Genomic DNA, 17,095 nt, shown 5'->3' on the forward strand with positions numbered 1-17,095 from the left:
CGAACGAGCGTGAGGTGATCCAAAGGTGGCGGCAGCACTACGAAGAACACCTGAATGGCAATGTGACAGACGAAGATGGTGGTGTGGCGATAGACCAGAGAGAACGAGCGTAGGACATAATTTTACCGGCTCCGGATCTCCAAGAAATCCAGTAGGAAATTGGCCGCTGAACGTCGCCTACAAGGTACTCTCCCAAATTTTATGCCGTTGACTAGCACCAATTGCAAGGAAGTTCGTGGGGAGTACCAGGCGGGTTTTATGGGCGAACGCTCCCCGAGCAGCACACATGTTCCACATAGGGGACAGTATCTAATATATGACCAGATTCAGTCACAATTAAGATACTGCAACAAGATTCGATTGACTTGTGCTGCTTGGGTCCACCATGGACCAGGTGTTCGCCATTCGCCAAGTACTGCAGAAGTGCCGCGAATACAACGTTCCCACACATCATCTATTCATCGACTTCAAAGCCGCATATGATACAATCGATCGGGACCAGCTATGGCAGCTAATGCATGAACACGGATTTCCGGATAAACTGACACGGTTGATCAAAGCGACAATTAATCGGGTGATGCGCGTAGTTTGAGTTTCAGGGGCATTCTCGAGTCCCTTCGAAACCCGCAGAGGGTTACGGCAAGGTGATGGTCTTTCGTGTCTGCTATTCAACATCGCTTTGGAAGGAGTAATACGAAGAGCAGGGATTAACACGAGTGGTACAATTTTCAATAAGTCCGTCCAGCTATTTGGCTTCGCCGACAACATAGATATTATGGCACGTAACTTTGAGAAGATGGAGGAAGCCTACATCAGACTGAAGGGGGAAGCTAAGCGGGTCGGATTAGTCATCAACACGACGAAGACGAAGTACATGATATGAATGGGTTCAAGAGAAGACAATGTGAGCCACCCACCGAGAGTTTGCATCGGTGGTGACGAAATCGAGGTGGTTGACGAATTTGTATACTTTGGCTGGTGGTGACTGCCGAAAATTATACCAGCAAAGAAATTCAGAGACGCATAGTGGCTGGAAATCGTACGCACTTTGGACTCCGCACGAGGCTCCGATCGAATAGAGTTTGCCGCCGTACCAAAATGACAATCTACAAAACGCTCATTGGACCGGTAGTCCTCTACAGACACGAGACCTGGCCGATGCTCGTGGAGGACCAAGGAGCACTGGGAGTTTTTGAAAGGAAAGTGTTGCGTACCATCTATGGTGGGGTGCGGATGGCAGACGGTACGTGGAGGAGGCGAATGAACCACGAGTTGCATGAGCTGCTGGGAGAACCATCCATCGTTCACACCGCGAAAATCAGAAGACTGCGGTGGGCCGGGAACTTAGCCAGAATGTCGGCCAGTAGCCCGGTGAAAATGGTTCTCGACAACAATCCGACGGGCACAAGAAGGCGAGGTGCGCAGCGGGCAAGGTGGTTCGATCAGGTGGAAGATGACTTACGGACCCATGGCGACGTGTAGCTGAATGGAGAAGACTCTTATATACCGCACAGGCCACTTCGGCCTTAGTCTGAATAAATAATCGTTCGAATTCCCTGTTCGACCAAATTTCCAATTCGGCCAAATGTCCTGTTCGGCAGAATGACCAATTCTGCTAAATGACTTTCGGCCAAGTGGGTTTCGGCTTAATGGTTTGTTCGGCCTAGTGGTATTCGGCCAAATGACTTTAGGCCGAATTGGTTTCGGCCAAACAACCCTTCCCCATATATAAACAATTTCAGGCTGTTTTTCCACAAAATGTTACGTATATGGATTCGCATTATGCGTTTTTCACAGTGAATTCTGTGTTTCGTTTTCTATGTTCTTGATACGATACCGATTTGGGTTCATCGTTGCTGAAATTGTGGAGTGTATTATCCATCGCAAAGGCTACAGTAAGCATAGCTCGAATCAATCTTCAGCATAACAGAACAGCAACATATACTCTTTGCTAACATATGCAAAATGGCATATCCCAAGTGGTTTTGATGCAGGAACCCTTCTTTCGTAAGGATAACTTCTATCTAGGTAACCTAGAGCTGCCTCAGGTAGTGGAATGACAAACTCTCGATCAATGCAACGTGCAGGTATCACAATTGATGTAACTAATGGCACCCACATTAATAACTATCCTGTGTCTCTTGAAAAAGGTCCAATACACGGGGCCAAGACGTCGGGCTCTGACAAACTAGCCTTCTTAATTAATTTAGACTGAGAAAGCCAGCATCGAACAATTAATAACTATCTATTGTTCGGTTCATTTACCGCATGATGAGCCACCCCTACGGATGTTTTCAACCAAGTTGTCATATATTTGCACTTCAAAAGACCTTCCGCTAATTGTCGGCAGTGATGTCAATGCCCCTCACATCAACTGGGGTTAGCTCAGAATTCGGATATCAATCTAAGATGCAACTTTTATGGTATTTACTAGAGCCGAGGTGTTAGCCATAACTCATTGCTCCAACAGAATCAGTCACGAGTCGGTATGTTCCAGATAAGAAATATATATCTGGCCATCACTACATCTACTTTGTTAACATAACTTGTATGTCACTTCGCAGACCTTGCATTTTAGAAATCCTCGCTCAACCAACTGGGAGCTCGACACAAATTTCATAGATATCTAACATCCATTGAAACTCCTATCGAATTGGATAATGCCGTTGACCAAAGACTAATACTACGTTTTGACAGGAAAAGTGAATTGAATAACTCAGTTGAATTCAATAAGGTAGCAGTCAAAACTATTAATGCAAGAGATGGCGTGTTTTCAATGGCAGTAAAACTACTAATCAGTGCAAACTAAGTGCAGGGGATAATCTTTTCACCTCATCAGTGTTGGTAGAATCATACTCAAATCTCACTCACCGAAGCCTCATACGCGAGCTGACACGCTTGCGATTCTGCAGGGAGAGCATCGCGCATGAGGTTTTCACGCAGAATCACATCGTTTCGCTCATTCGCCGAAAAATGATTTCGCTCCAAAAAGTGTCAAAACCCAATCGAAGCGTATTTTATGTTTTCGAATGGATTTATTATCCATTGTTTCAAGTAAATAAAATTATTCCTATGAATTTCAATCCTATTGAAATTCTTCGTTAAGAAGAACACACAGAAATCACGCAATGATGCAAATTGCGAGTCGAATCATGGACTTTTCTCTGGGCCATTAGTTGGGTGGAGTTTGCCTCGCGCTTGATTTGAATCGTGGATGAGATTTGAGAATTTGAATTTTTACCAACACTGCACCTCATACTACTTCATTCCTTATCACTACTTTCTTCTAAAAACTACCATTTTCCATAAATTTGTAAAATAACTGATTTTAATCGATTTACAACTATCATTCTTCCATGAGCTCATTGTGAAAATTGTGAAAATCTCAAAACATAAAGTAGCAGCACAGACAAACAGACGGAACAGCTTGAATTTTTTTTTTTGAAAAATCCATCGGCCAACTCCTCTACCACCATCTTACGAGAATGTTACACGAAACAATATTTCATATTACATTGTCACCAGAAGGCGCTGGAGTGAAATATCAAACACGAAGGATTATGACGCCAGCGCCTCTAGTTGTGAAACGCGCAACCAATCAAATTCAAATTGATCGTTGAACGTCTGTTTGTCTGTGCTAGAACGCTTCCCTTTTGCGCTCTGTAAAAACTTCAAAAGGAACCCATGATGGAATTCTGATTTGGGTGAGCTCAGTGGAACAGACGATATTCAGCAGCACAGCAAATAATTTTGAAAATTCAAAGACGTGTAAAATTGCAGCTTATCTCATCAAACAAATTAACACTCGATATTCAGTAAAATTTGATTCAATTTTACAAGCAAGCACCGATTAAATTAATTCCGATCTAAAAGAATAGTGAGATCGATTGAATGTTACGTTTATTTGCATGCTCCAAATATGTGCATGTAAATACATTTAAAATCACAACATATTTTTATCTGTGAGGGACGCAGTCTTTTAAGTTGGCTCGAAAAGCCAACAAGAAACCTCCACGATCTGCTGAGCGATCCGGCTGGAAAATCTCCAATTTGAGGGAAGCCAATCGGTTAAATAAAATTCTTGCGAGAGTAAGGATATTTTCTCATACACACTTCCCTGGATGTGTGAATATAGATTCTTCGGATGTTCCTGAAGCCATTCCATGTAGTTATGGATTTTGGGCTTATGCTCGTAGAATGAAAACTGTACTGAATTGAATCAATGGGCGATTTACAGTTTTGCTCCTTACAAATTTTTAGACAGTGATGGTATTTATTCCGTTACTTGCTTCAAAGGTTTATATAAACAACGTGGAACGTAAACCCATTTTATTACTGTTTGGCTATCTTTTTGAGTTATGCAGGAAGACCGTTAATAAACTTATATAAGTTATAATTACCGGCAACTCTGGTCTGGGGTACCGTTGCTTCAAGATGTTGCGCCACAATCAACAGTTTGTATCGCGTCCATGTCACCAGTAATCCCAGGGGTGCTACATCATGTGAAGGCCATCGAATTGTCTCTGGGAGAAGATATGCAATCCTCATCTCCAAGCCATGACCACGCTCCCATACTACCTGCTGCGGCCTCTACGAAGAGCGAAGGTCTTATCATCTGCTCCAAAATCAACATCGTCTAGCGAGGCCCCACTCGAATGGAGCATTCTGCCAATCCACCCACTACTGGCTGGTACTTTCCACCAAACTAGCGTGCGTCGTTTTGAATTATATTGCACTTGACACCATCCCCACGTCGAAAAGGGAATATTCGACTTGACACGGGCCCGGTGTAGATGACGGTTGTGGTCATTTCCAATTTACCTTGAGTGCGTAAACCGGTGGCAATGACAGCCAACGCCGCCGACCAGACGAAAGCCTGATGGCTTCAGCACGCGAACATGAACGTGACCCCGCGCTCGCTCGTTCGCTCTCTGTGCGCGCCCCGTTCAAGTTTGGCTTACGTTTTTCCGAATTAATCCGATTGATCTTATCGATTTTGTGCAATTCGCTCGCCATTCGGCCGGGCATTGCTTACCGATATGGGTACCGGTGTGGTGTGCAAGGCGGTGTTTGTGGGCTTTCGTGAGGATTAAACGCCCACGCCGGATTGTGTCGACATGAGCCGGAAAGGAGTGGTGATGGTGAAGTTCGGTTTTCGGACCTGTTGATGGTTTGAAAGTGAATGGAGAATGGTAGGCTGACCACATTGTGTGTAAGCATAATATATGTAAGTAGGTTCAATAATAATTTAAGGTGAAACAGTACATTGCAATTATAATTGAATACAAAGAATCTTACATCTTAATCGTAGTTTGATTTTTGACGTAGGATTTTTTTTATTGTGTTTTACCGGAGGACAAACATGAACCTACCTCGAAGTAAAATGTAGAAAACAAATGCAACTACCTTTTTTGCATAAATCAAATCTTCTGGTGTAGGAGTTATTTCGATTTAGGTTCAGACGGGTTGATGAATAAATAGAATTGAAAATTTGAGTTTAAACTAAAATAGATTCAGGTTGATCTAAATTTTCTACAGTAGATCGAGAACAATGCGAGCCGCGAGCCGAGATATCGTTCAGACTAAAAATTCAGTTTGTACGACCTCCAGTCGAAATGGTGCTTCTGTTCCAGTGCTGAACGGTGAAAACTTTATCTAAATTGAAAATTCACAATCAAATTTCAGAACAATCTAATAGATGAATTGATTTTAGTTTCTAAAAATATGCACAGATAAAAATATTTTATGATTCAAAATGGTTTTTCATGCACATATTTGGAGCATGGAAATGAACGTAACATTCAATCGATTTAACTGTTCGTTTGTGTCGAAATTTATTTAAACTGCACTTGCTTGTAAAATTCAATCAAACCTAATTGAATATCGAATGTTTATTCGTTTGTTTGGATTAGCCGCAATTTCACACCACGATGAATATTCAAAACTATTTGCTGTGTGCACGTGTTTGTAATTGTTACATAATTACACCTGTAGTAGCTGTTCGCTGGGACTCCTATCATCATCAGTGCTTTGCTCTCATACCTCTTAACAGGAGAGAAAATCGATTTCTCGGAAAACCATAATGCGCCTTCACTGCTTCAAACAATAATGTGGGCTATCGACGCATCAGCATTCTCCGAATTATCAAGCATTCGTTAATCAACCCTTTCTGGTCGATCCCGTTTGATTTCTCGCCCGGGCATTTTGTGGTCCTTCCATGTTATTGGCAGTTGCTCGAAGGGAATGCTCCGCTCGGGGAAATCCCCGTTTGTGTGTGATATATGAACTGCTACTTTAGTAGCTTTACGATCCAACTGGAGGTTGGCCTGCCTTCCATTCAGAGGGCTAACGTTTCTTATGCAGAGAAATACACAACCATGTTAGTACATCCATTATTATGTGCACAAGCCTGACAAAATATTCTAAAAATGCACATAAATGATCATCGTATTCATTTCGGAAACTTTGTGAGAGACGTAAAATAGTCTGAGAATTTCAATATTCTGATTTCCATTTCTTATATGCTTATTTGTATAATTAGAGTCAGATCTATCAATTAGCTCCCGCGTTGGCGGATATCTTACAAAAGTACAAATGTGAGAAGAAAGTGTTCCTGGTATGTGAGTGCCACATCCTCACTTAGAGGTTAAAGTAGCTGTCTAAAGAACAAATGCGACTCGAAGGATATTTGAAATATACAATCAAGCTGACGCACTGCAGACACAAGGGTGGTGAGTACTTGTTCTGTTGAATGTTGACAAAAAGTATAAACTGTATTATGAATCAACTTTCAACCAGCGTTTAAAGCATATCTTCTGACTTCAATCAAGTTATTCAGTCGGTAAACAAAGCACTTCTATCATGATATGTACTCCCTCCTCGTTCACCGCTGATAATCATCGATTCCAGAGATTCGACATATCAATATTCATCAACAGTTCAAAGGAACGATTCTCGATTCTCGACATTCAGCATATATTTATCTTTTCCATAGAGAAAATAAACACTCCACACAACAGCAAGAGTATAGACGTAGTTTACTCCATGTCCATGGTGCCCACTTGTTACCACACTTCCATCAGTACGTCCCCTACCAAAACCCATTCCGGGGTTTGTCAATGTCGTCGTCATCATCATCGTCGTCAACGATTGTACGACAATTCCCCGAAAACCAATTCCCCGAATGCAATTTTCCCGAATGCAATTTCCCCGAATGTAACAATTCCCCGAATGCAATTTCCCCGAATGTAATAATTCCCCGAATGTAACATTTCCCCGAATGTAACAAATCCCCGAAAATAAAGTATTTTTTTGCCAACACATAATTGTCATCGACCATAAGCGCCCGAACAGAGCAGCGTTCAAAGATTTGTTCTAGAGTGTCTCTTTGGAAATACCGAACATGATCAAATCTTTCGATAGTATTGTATGCCCTTGATCTTCCTTTAAATTATAAAGATATTAGAATAAAGTGTTTTCCTATTCATTTTTTTTTTTCTAAAATAGTCGAACAAAGGTTGAATTTCTTTGATGGAGTAGAATCGCGAACAAAAATTCCGATTGAAAGCATCATGGTCAAAATTTGTGAAATCAAACTCCTGTCATATGTAAGGTCCATCCCTTCTTAAGAAGTTACTGCCCGAGCAGCACAAGTCAGGCAAAAATGGTTGCAGCAACTTCATTTTAATAAAGTCCGGTTACATGTGAGTTGCAGTTACCTACGTGGAACATGTGTGCTGCTGGGGTGTAATCGTGGATATGAATCCTCAAAAAATAATAATGCGTCTGCCCGGAATAAAGCAATGGTGAATATCATCCCTTCTTTAAAAATAATGCATCTACTCGGAATAACGCAATGGATTAATTTGATCTCTACTCTGGAAGTAGGTGTTTCCCAAAAGTAATGAAGAAGTGAATGTTATTTCTTCTGTTTATATCTACCTGGTCTAAGGAAACGGTAGTTGTGATCTATTCATTAGAATTAGGCGTTAGCTTGAAATAAGCCAGAATAGAATGAAATTACCTTTTCAGAAGAAGGAATTTGCCTGCAATAAGGTAATGATAGACGAGAGAAGAAGAAGGTAATGATAAACGTAGTCTCTTCTTTTGATGTAGACGAGTTTTGCCGGAATAGTTATGATATATGAGATCGCATCTGGCAATAAATATCAATTATATAACCGAAAAAAAAATTATCGAATTCATCGACGTGTTCATTTGAAGAAGGCAATATCCCCTCCATTGTCCTTATACTGCGTAGACGCGATCATTTAAGAAAGGCATTATCTCCTTTCTTCACTTTACTCCAGGCAAACGTCTTCAATTGAAGAAGGGTCCATCCACCCTCATTGTCCTATATCGGGCAATCGTGTTCATTTTAAAAAGGCATTAAAACTCGTCTTCTTCTAAAACCGGGCGAAGCAATTATCAATAAAAAAAACATTATCCCTTTCCTTCGCCTTATACCGGAAAACGCATTGATTTTCTTCCTTTATCTCTATTCTCCTTCCTCATTTTTCCATTCTCTCTTCCTACATCTCACTTCGAATTTCGCCCTCTCTCGCTCCTCACTCACACTTCTCGCATCATATTTTTCACTTCTCACTTCTTACTATGTACTTCCTTCTCATTTCTTACGTTTCACTTCTCACTTCTCATGTCTCACTTCTCACTTTCCACTACTCACTTCTCATTTTTCACTTCTCGCTTCTCACTTCTCACTTTTCACATCTCACTTTTCACATCTCACATTTCTCTTCTCGTTTCTCACTTCTCATTACTCACTTCTCATTTCTCACTTTTCATTACGTTCTTCTCACTTTTCACTACACACTATTTATTTCTCACTTCTTACTTCTCATTCGCCCAAATGACGGTTCGGCATAATGGTCTTCGGCCCAATGACCAACAATTTTTTTTTACAATTATTAAGCAAATTGTCCCGCGATCCTTACTTTTGTTGCGGCTCAAAATTATGTCAAAAGCCAATTATGCGACTTTATGTAAAACGACGCAGATTTCTTTTTCAGTTTTAGTTTTATACCCAACAAACATTCACTAGTTGAACTAACATCAGTGTGATGATTTAATTCAGCGCTGTGTTGAATTATGTCTGTACTATTTCTTATCACAACTTCTGTTCAAGCTTTGTTCACACAATTTTGGCGAAGTTATACAACTACATCATCTCATTTTGAAAAACAACTTTATTTACTGATTCGTTAAACCTTTAATAAGCATTTTACTAAGCCTCAATTCAGCTACATGTGAATTCTTCGAAAATAATAACGCATAGAAGGTAACATCAGTAAGATCTTCAATGAACGTATTTTGAAGCAATTGCTATTTTCATATAATCATTTTAAAATTTTCCTAAATCGGGTCTCGAACTGCTGTCATTTGATCATCCGCCGGTAACGTTGTCATCCGCGCCATCCTTGATTTGTTAGATATGGCTCACTCAATGCATAACATAAAGAATCTTATTGCTGAATATGAATCATAATTGGACTCTTATTCAATAAGTCGATCTGTCAAACTACAGTTTGTTAATAACTGTACAATTTTTTATTTCAACCATTGTTCAACCAGTCATAACCATCGCACACTAGGAAAAATACGTAAAAATAATGTCGATAAACGATAAAATAAAATCCGTCCCCAATGCTATTTATGAATTTATGAAAATAAAATCAATGTGGGCCTTCCTCAGAATCTCTTGATAATCGGTTGCGATATGATTGTCAAATGCTAAGATAATTTCAATTATTTCGCCGCAATAAAGATCAACATCCATGCGATAATATTGGGATTCCACACATCAAAGATTCAATAATTTTCCGATGTTATTCAACGGCGTTATGTCCGGCTTTTAGTAAATTTAGTTTCGCATGAATGCATGATTTTTTTATTGCTCCAGCAGTTTTGTTCGTTATAATCTCCGACAGTTTAATAAATCACGAAAATAAAAAGCATGTCTTGAAAATAAATCATTATTTTTCTATAAATCAAATTTCCCAGATCTAGAACCCAGATTTTCTCTCAAACTGAAAAAGCATGTTTTTTCCCACTGTGCGATAGATCAGATAAATTTGAAATCCAATGGTTAAGAAGGACAAAGGTTAAGAAGGATGTCTAATGCCTGCTTATTAACTTATTATTCAAACTCAATTCGACCACCCTTTCTGAGCATCACATCATAGTCGAACAGAGAACTTTAAAAATCATTAGTTCAGTACATTGTTAAACTTCCCCAATGTGCTGAAATGTGATAAAACGAAAACGTAAGTTCGACTTCAAATAAAGGTAGTAAACAAATAAATAGGCCATGTCGAATATTAGTTCGATTAAATGCTGAAATGAAATCTGTCTTGCGAATTATTCAGCATCCATTTTATTCAGCTACAAAAATCACAAATAAACAATAATTCAACCTAGATGCTTATTTGTAGCTTGTCGTTGTTTGTTGGGTATGCACTATGGAAAAAATTCGGGGAAATGTTGCATTCGGGGAAATGTTGCATTCGGGGAATTGTTACATTCGGGGAAATGTTACGTTCGGGGAATTGTTATTCGGGGAAATTTCATTCGGGGAAATTGCATTCGGGGAATTGGTTTTCGGGGAATTGTCGTACAATCGTCGTCAACGAACAACATCTGTGCGCGGTGAAGCGACCGGTAAAAAGTATACACCTGTATGTGATGTTATTTAATTACATTAAATCGTGTTTGTTGATGTTATTGAATATGTTGCTATTATTTTGCTAGTTTAATATTTTAAAATAAAATGTCTAATGGAAAAATTATTATCTGGAATATTTTATTGATGCCGTTAAGCCATATTGAAGATTATCGTACTGCAATTACTAAAATAAATTTTTCGTCGTTTGGATATTAAGCTCTTTCTCTGAAATATAGTACATATTGTTAAAGTATTCACCACTATTTGGCTCTTTTTAGGGCTGTGGTTAAGCAAAGTCGGAGGAGTAGTTTTTTTATGATCTGTAAAATGAAATTATTTTAAAGGGAATATCGCAACTTGTACCTACTCCCCGGCACGCGAACGGTTCCAAATTCCCAACATTAGACCCGAGCGCAATCTCAGCGGGTCATGCTGAAGTGAGTCGAAACGGAGGCGGCGGCGGATAAAGTCTTCTGTTTGCTTAGCAACGCTTCGCAGTTATTTGACGTACATATGAAGGGTAGGGTGCGTCATTGGATGAGTTAATGGTTAACGTTTAATGGAGAAGTTCAGTGGCGCAGTCGACAAAATGCACCTTGGCAATCTCCCCGATTTTATAAATATTTAAGAAAATATTTTTGAAAATCTGAACCAATTAAGTTCTTTGATGGAGCTAAGTATAACGACGAGTGCTACCATACACTCGGTTGAAGGTTTTTAGGGAACCATAGCTATGCATAGGGTGGGTTCCGACAGATCGTGAAATGTCATGAGGGTAATGTTTTGTGTACATCTATAACAAAGAATAAGATTACCCGATTGTGGCAAATGGTCACCCGAAAGCCATATCAGGGTGTTCATTCAGTCGGGAAAACCGGGGATTGAACCCGATCGGGAAAAAAACCGAGAAAAATGCGGGAAATCATGAAACCAATCGGAAAATTAAACTATCGATCAAATCATAAACATTTATTACCAAAGTTATGAAGTATTTTCACTTGTAATGTTTTAAATAAATACCATTTGAAAATAATATGTCTGGCAATAGTGTGAGTCACTAAAAAAATTACAACTTTCGGTAATAATGACACAAAATGTATAAAACTTAGTTTCTCAAAGAGGGAGGTCATGAACGTCCCGTCCCCCTGTCTGTTTAAATCTTAATGAAGGCGGTCGTGATCGCGACCCCTAAGCTTTGGAAAGCTATGGTATAATACTTTTTTTTAAGCATCGTGAGTATTTCATGGTTTCTGAAGTTTTTACTGTCACGGTCAGGGATTGAATCCTAAAGAGAATGAACAAGTCTCTCACTTATCATCTCTGTTCTGTATACATATACGATATGAAGCATACCGCAAGAGACTTTTTTACGCAAACTGTCATGATCGAGAACTGATTCGGGAGGCTATACCCCATGACAAATTTCTTTTAAAAAGCTCCAAATGCGGGGAGCACTAGCTCTGATGATGCATTTCAACTTGTTCTACACAGCTGTACAGTAACCAACACAAAATGAGCGAAAACAAAGCGAGAATCACCATTTTTCTGTGGGGGCTTCCTATCCGATTCTGTTTTCTCTTGCACTTGTATACAAGTTAGATAAATTTGTTATCATGGCTTCTTATGATTCGGAACAGTTTTTGTCTCTCTTTTATCGTTGTTCGTTATGTATTGAGAGCGATTTCTGCAAACCCTGGTCATGGTTCATTACTATGTCAGTGGCGTAGCCACGGGGTGGTTTTGGACATAAAACCCCCCCCAAAGACAACATTTTTAGAAGAATTTTTTTTTGGCGAAAAAAAATTTTCAGAAAACCCCCCCTCCAGACCAATTTTCTGGCTACGCCACTGTACTATGTTATTTACATTTTGAAATCAATTTTCTTCAACCGATTTCCGCATTGCATTTCTGAAAGTTTCTGAATTATAAGGCTGTGCCTTCATTCCACGTCGAGCATCCGTGCGAGACGGTTGTAAGTCCGCGTACGGTCTGCTTCTCATTCGTTTTTTTTTCTGCAGTCCAGGTAGCGTTTTTTTCCGAAAGTGTTTTGAAGCATAGTGCTTAAGTGGAAGTGGTGCTTAGCAGAAGCAGTTAAGTAGCCATTTCGTTGCTTTTGCAAGACAACGCAAAGTTTTGCAGTTTCTTCGGCGTCCATCGCAGGCGCAGGCATCATCGCCCCACGCCGACAGTCATCATCATCCATCGTGCGTCTCCACGAACACAGACGCTGCCGTCCTGCCACCATCCATCCACCCAGTTGCAGTGTTGGGTGCGGCGAGAACACCAACAATAGCGTGGTTCGCTTCGACCGCACCACCGGCGAGTGTCCATCGAGCTAGTGTGAGCTGCCAGAACTGTTAGCCGGCGACACAGCAGTGTGAACGCAAGTATTTAATTGACCAGACCGCATCGTGCTTTCGTGCTGTGCGGTTCTTTCTCTCTTTGCGGAAGGAAGTTTTTAATACTACCCGAAGCTATTTTAATTTCAACGGTGCTTCTTAGCGCTATTTGTACCCACTGATCCCGTTACGATCTTTGCAAGGACCCGTGCCTTCGTTTTACGTTGGACCCGTTTGCGGAAGTAAAATTCCGACAAGCGGTGGTAATCCTGCAGGGACACCGTTCTGGGAAAAAACCTCTTAGAAGGTCACGTCTCCACGCTCAGCAATGAGTATTAATAAAAACAAGAGGAAGGGGGAGTCTTTGAATTCTCCACTTCCTTCTAAGAAACAAGGTTTCAAGACCGTCCTGCCAAAGCGCGGAAAAATAGAAGGAAGCTGGAGAATTCAGATATTCCTTCAAACTCTAATGTCGGAAATAATTTTCTCCTATCGAACTGAGCAATCAGTTCGATTTGATTAATGATGATATTGAGCAAATCGAATCTAGCCCAGGTGATTCGATTCATGCGAAAAAAGCAAAGGATTCCGCCGATTGTGGTATCTGTTGCCGAGTTTTCTGGCTTTAGGAATGAGATTTTGAGCAACCTTCAGGGGATCAAGGTTTCATTTCAGATTGCTAGGAAGGGTGACTGCCGCGTTTTGCCGGGATCCTTTGACGATCACAAACGTCTTCTTCAGTATTTAACTGAGAAGCGCCATAAATTCTTCACATACGACGACAAAACTGAGCGATTGTTCAAAGTCGTCTTGAAAGGTCTCCCCAGTGATGACAAATCACTGGATGAGATTAAAATTGAAATTTCTCAATTACTTGGATTTTCACCAGTCCAAGTAATTAAGATGAAAAAGAAATCCCATTCTGGTACTTCCCAGAGGGCATTTCTCAAGAATTTTATTTAGTTCATTTTAACAAAAGTGAACTAAATAATATGAAAAGTTTGGAAAAGGCCTGTATTATGTCTCATGTCCGTGTTACATGGGAACATTTCCGCAGGCCTGGGGGAAATTTCCAAAACCCCACCCAGTGCCGTAAGTGCCAAAAGTGGGGTCATGGAACCAAACATTGTCACATGGATGCTAAATGCATGATTTGTGGTGGAACCTCTCACGCCAAGGACGCATGTCCTGTGAGAGAAGATTCCAATAAATTTAAGTGCGCAATTTCTGGGAATGCCCTTCACGCAAAAAAGTTTTGAATTCCCGTGCAAAATTGATGACGGGAAATTCCAATCGGATCCCAGATTCGACGGGTAGAAATTTTTCAAACGCTCAAATTTCGAAACCGGTTACCGGTCGAGCAATTCATACCCACCACAATTCACATACAAATTTTGCCGCTCGTCAACGGGTAGCAAGCACTTCAGTAAATTCCAATTTTTCCAATGTACCTACGTATGCAAATATCGCTGCTGGTAGACAAAATTTCTCTTCTCAAAATGAGGTTTATACCCATGTCCCAACGGAAAACAACGGTCATGTTGCCGATTCAGGTAGCATGACTGCTTCCGATTTTGATTTTTTAACTGAACAATTGCATCACATGATTGATGCAATGTTCAAAGCAAATACCATTCCTGAAGCTGTTCAGGTTGGTATAAAGTACACACAAAAAATTGTTATCGGACTCCGTTTCAATGGATCCAAATAATTGCGTGAAAGTTCTAAATTGGAATGCCCGCTCTCTAAAGGGTAAGGAAGATGAATTATTCAACTTCCTTTCAGTTCATAATGTGCATATTGCCATTATAACTGAAACGTATTTAAAACCAGGACTCTCCATTAAAAGAGATCCAAACTATTTTATCTACAGAAATGATCGTCTTGACAGCGCCTGTGGTGGGGTCGCCATTGTCATCAATAGACGTATCAAACATAATTTATTTTCTTCGTTTGAAACCAAAGTTTTTGAAACCTTGGGAGTTTCTGTTGAAACAAATTTTGGACAATTTTCCTTCATTGCAGCCTACTTGCCTTTTCAATGCAATGGGCAGCAAAAGAATTTGTTGAAAGCTGATCTTCAAATTCTGACTCGCAACAAATCAAAATTCTTCGTAATTGGTGACTTCAATGCCAAACACCGTTCATGGAATAATGCTCAAAGCAATTCCAATGGTAAAATTTTATTTGAAGATTGTTCTGCGGGATATTATACTATTCAATATCCCAATGGACCAACTTGTTTTTCTTCCAGTCGAAATCCTTCTACAATTGATTTAGTTTTAACGGATTCAAGTCAGCTGTGTGGCCAATTGGTAACTCATGCTGACTTTGACTCTGATCATCTTCCTGTGACATTTGAAATCTCACAAGAAGCCATTTATAATCCAATCAGCTCTACTTTTAATTATCATAGAGCTGATTGGGATTTATATAAAACGTATATCGATAGGAATTTTGATGTTGATATTCCTCTCGATACCAAAAGTGATATTGATAATGCTCTCGTATCTTTGACAAATTTAATTGTCGAAGCCAGAGGCATTGCAATTCCTAAATGTGAAATTAAATTCAACTCCATTATTATTGACGACGATCTTCAGCTACTGATCCGTCTTAAAAATGTGAGAAGAAGGCAATACTAAAGAACTCGCGATCCCGCGTTGAAAGTTATTTGGCGAGATTTGAAAAATGAAATTACCAAACGTTTCGCTATTCTAAGAAATACCAACTTTAAGAATAATGTCTCGAAGTTGGATCCCAGTTCGAAACCCTATTGGAAATTAACAAAATTCTTAAAAAACCTCAAAAGCCAATTCCAGCGCTTAAAGAGGGAAATAAAATTTTATTAACAAATGGCGAAAAGGCTCAAAACTTGCTCAGCAGTTCGAGAGTGCCTATAATTTTAGTCTAGGTCTCACTAGTCCAATTGAGGATCAGGTTACACGAAGCTTCGAAGACATTCTCGATCAAGATAATGTTTTTGACCCTTCGTTGGGAACTAATTTGGATGAAGTGAGATCTATTACTAGAAAATTTAAAAATATGAAAGCCCCGGGTGATGATGGTATTTTCTACATACTTATCAAAAACTTCCTGAGAGCTCTTTATCCTTTTGGTTAATTTATTTAACAAATGTTTTCAATTGGCATACTTTCCAGATAAATGGAAAAACGCCAAAGTTGTTCCAATTTTGAAGCCGGACAAAAATCCAGCTGATGCTTCTAGTTATCGCCCAATCAGTTTGCTTTCTTCAATAAGCAAACTGTTTGAAAAGATTATTTTAAATAGAATGATGGTTCATATTAATGACAATTCTATTTTTGCTGATGAACAATTTGGTTTTCGCCATGGGCATTCAACCACCCATCAGTTAGTAAGAGTAACGAATTTAATTCGGCTCAACAAATCTGAAGGATATTCGACTGGAGTTGCTCTTCTTGATATAGAGAAAGCATTTGACAGTGTTTGGCATGAAGGTTTGATTGTAAAATTGATGAATTTTAATTTTCCTCTGTACATCATTAAACTGATCCAAAATTATTTATCAAATCGCTCACTGCAGGTAAACTATCAGAATACTAAATCTGATAGATTACCTGTAAGGGCTAGTGTCCCCAAGGCAGCATACTGGGGCCCATTTTGTATAACATTTTTACTTCTGACTTACCTGATTTACCACCAGGGTGTCAAAAATCTTTGTTTGCAGATGACACAGGTCTCTCAGCCAAAGGGCGTAGCCTTCGTGTCATTTGTAGTAGATTCCAAAAAAGTTTGGATATTTTCTCCACTTACTTGCAAAAATGGAAAATTTCCCCGAATGCTTCCAAAACTCAGCTTATAATTTTCCCACATAAGCCGAGAGCTTCTTATTTGAAACCTTCTAGCAGACATATTGTCACTATGAATGGGGTCCCAATTAATTGGTCTAGCGAAGCTAAATATTTAGGACTTCTGCTAGATCAAAAATTAACTTTTAAAAATCACATTGAAGGCCTTCAAGCCAAATGTAACAAATATATTAAGTGTCTATATCCACTTATAAACAGAAAATCAAAACTTTGTCTTAAGAACA

Source organism: Armigeres subalbatus, chromosome 1 (assembly GCF_024139115.2).
Source record: "Armigeres subalbatus isolate Guangzhou_Male chromosome 1, GZ_Asu_2, whole genome shotgun sequence".
NCBI lineage: Eukaryota > Metazoa > Arthropoda > Insecta > Diptera > Culicidae > Armigeres > Armigeres subalbatus.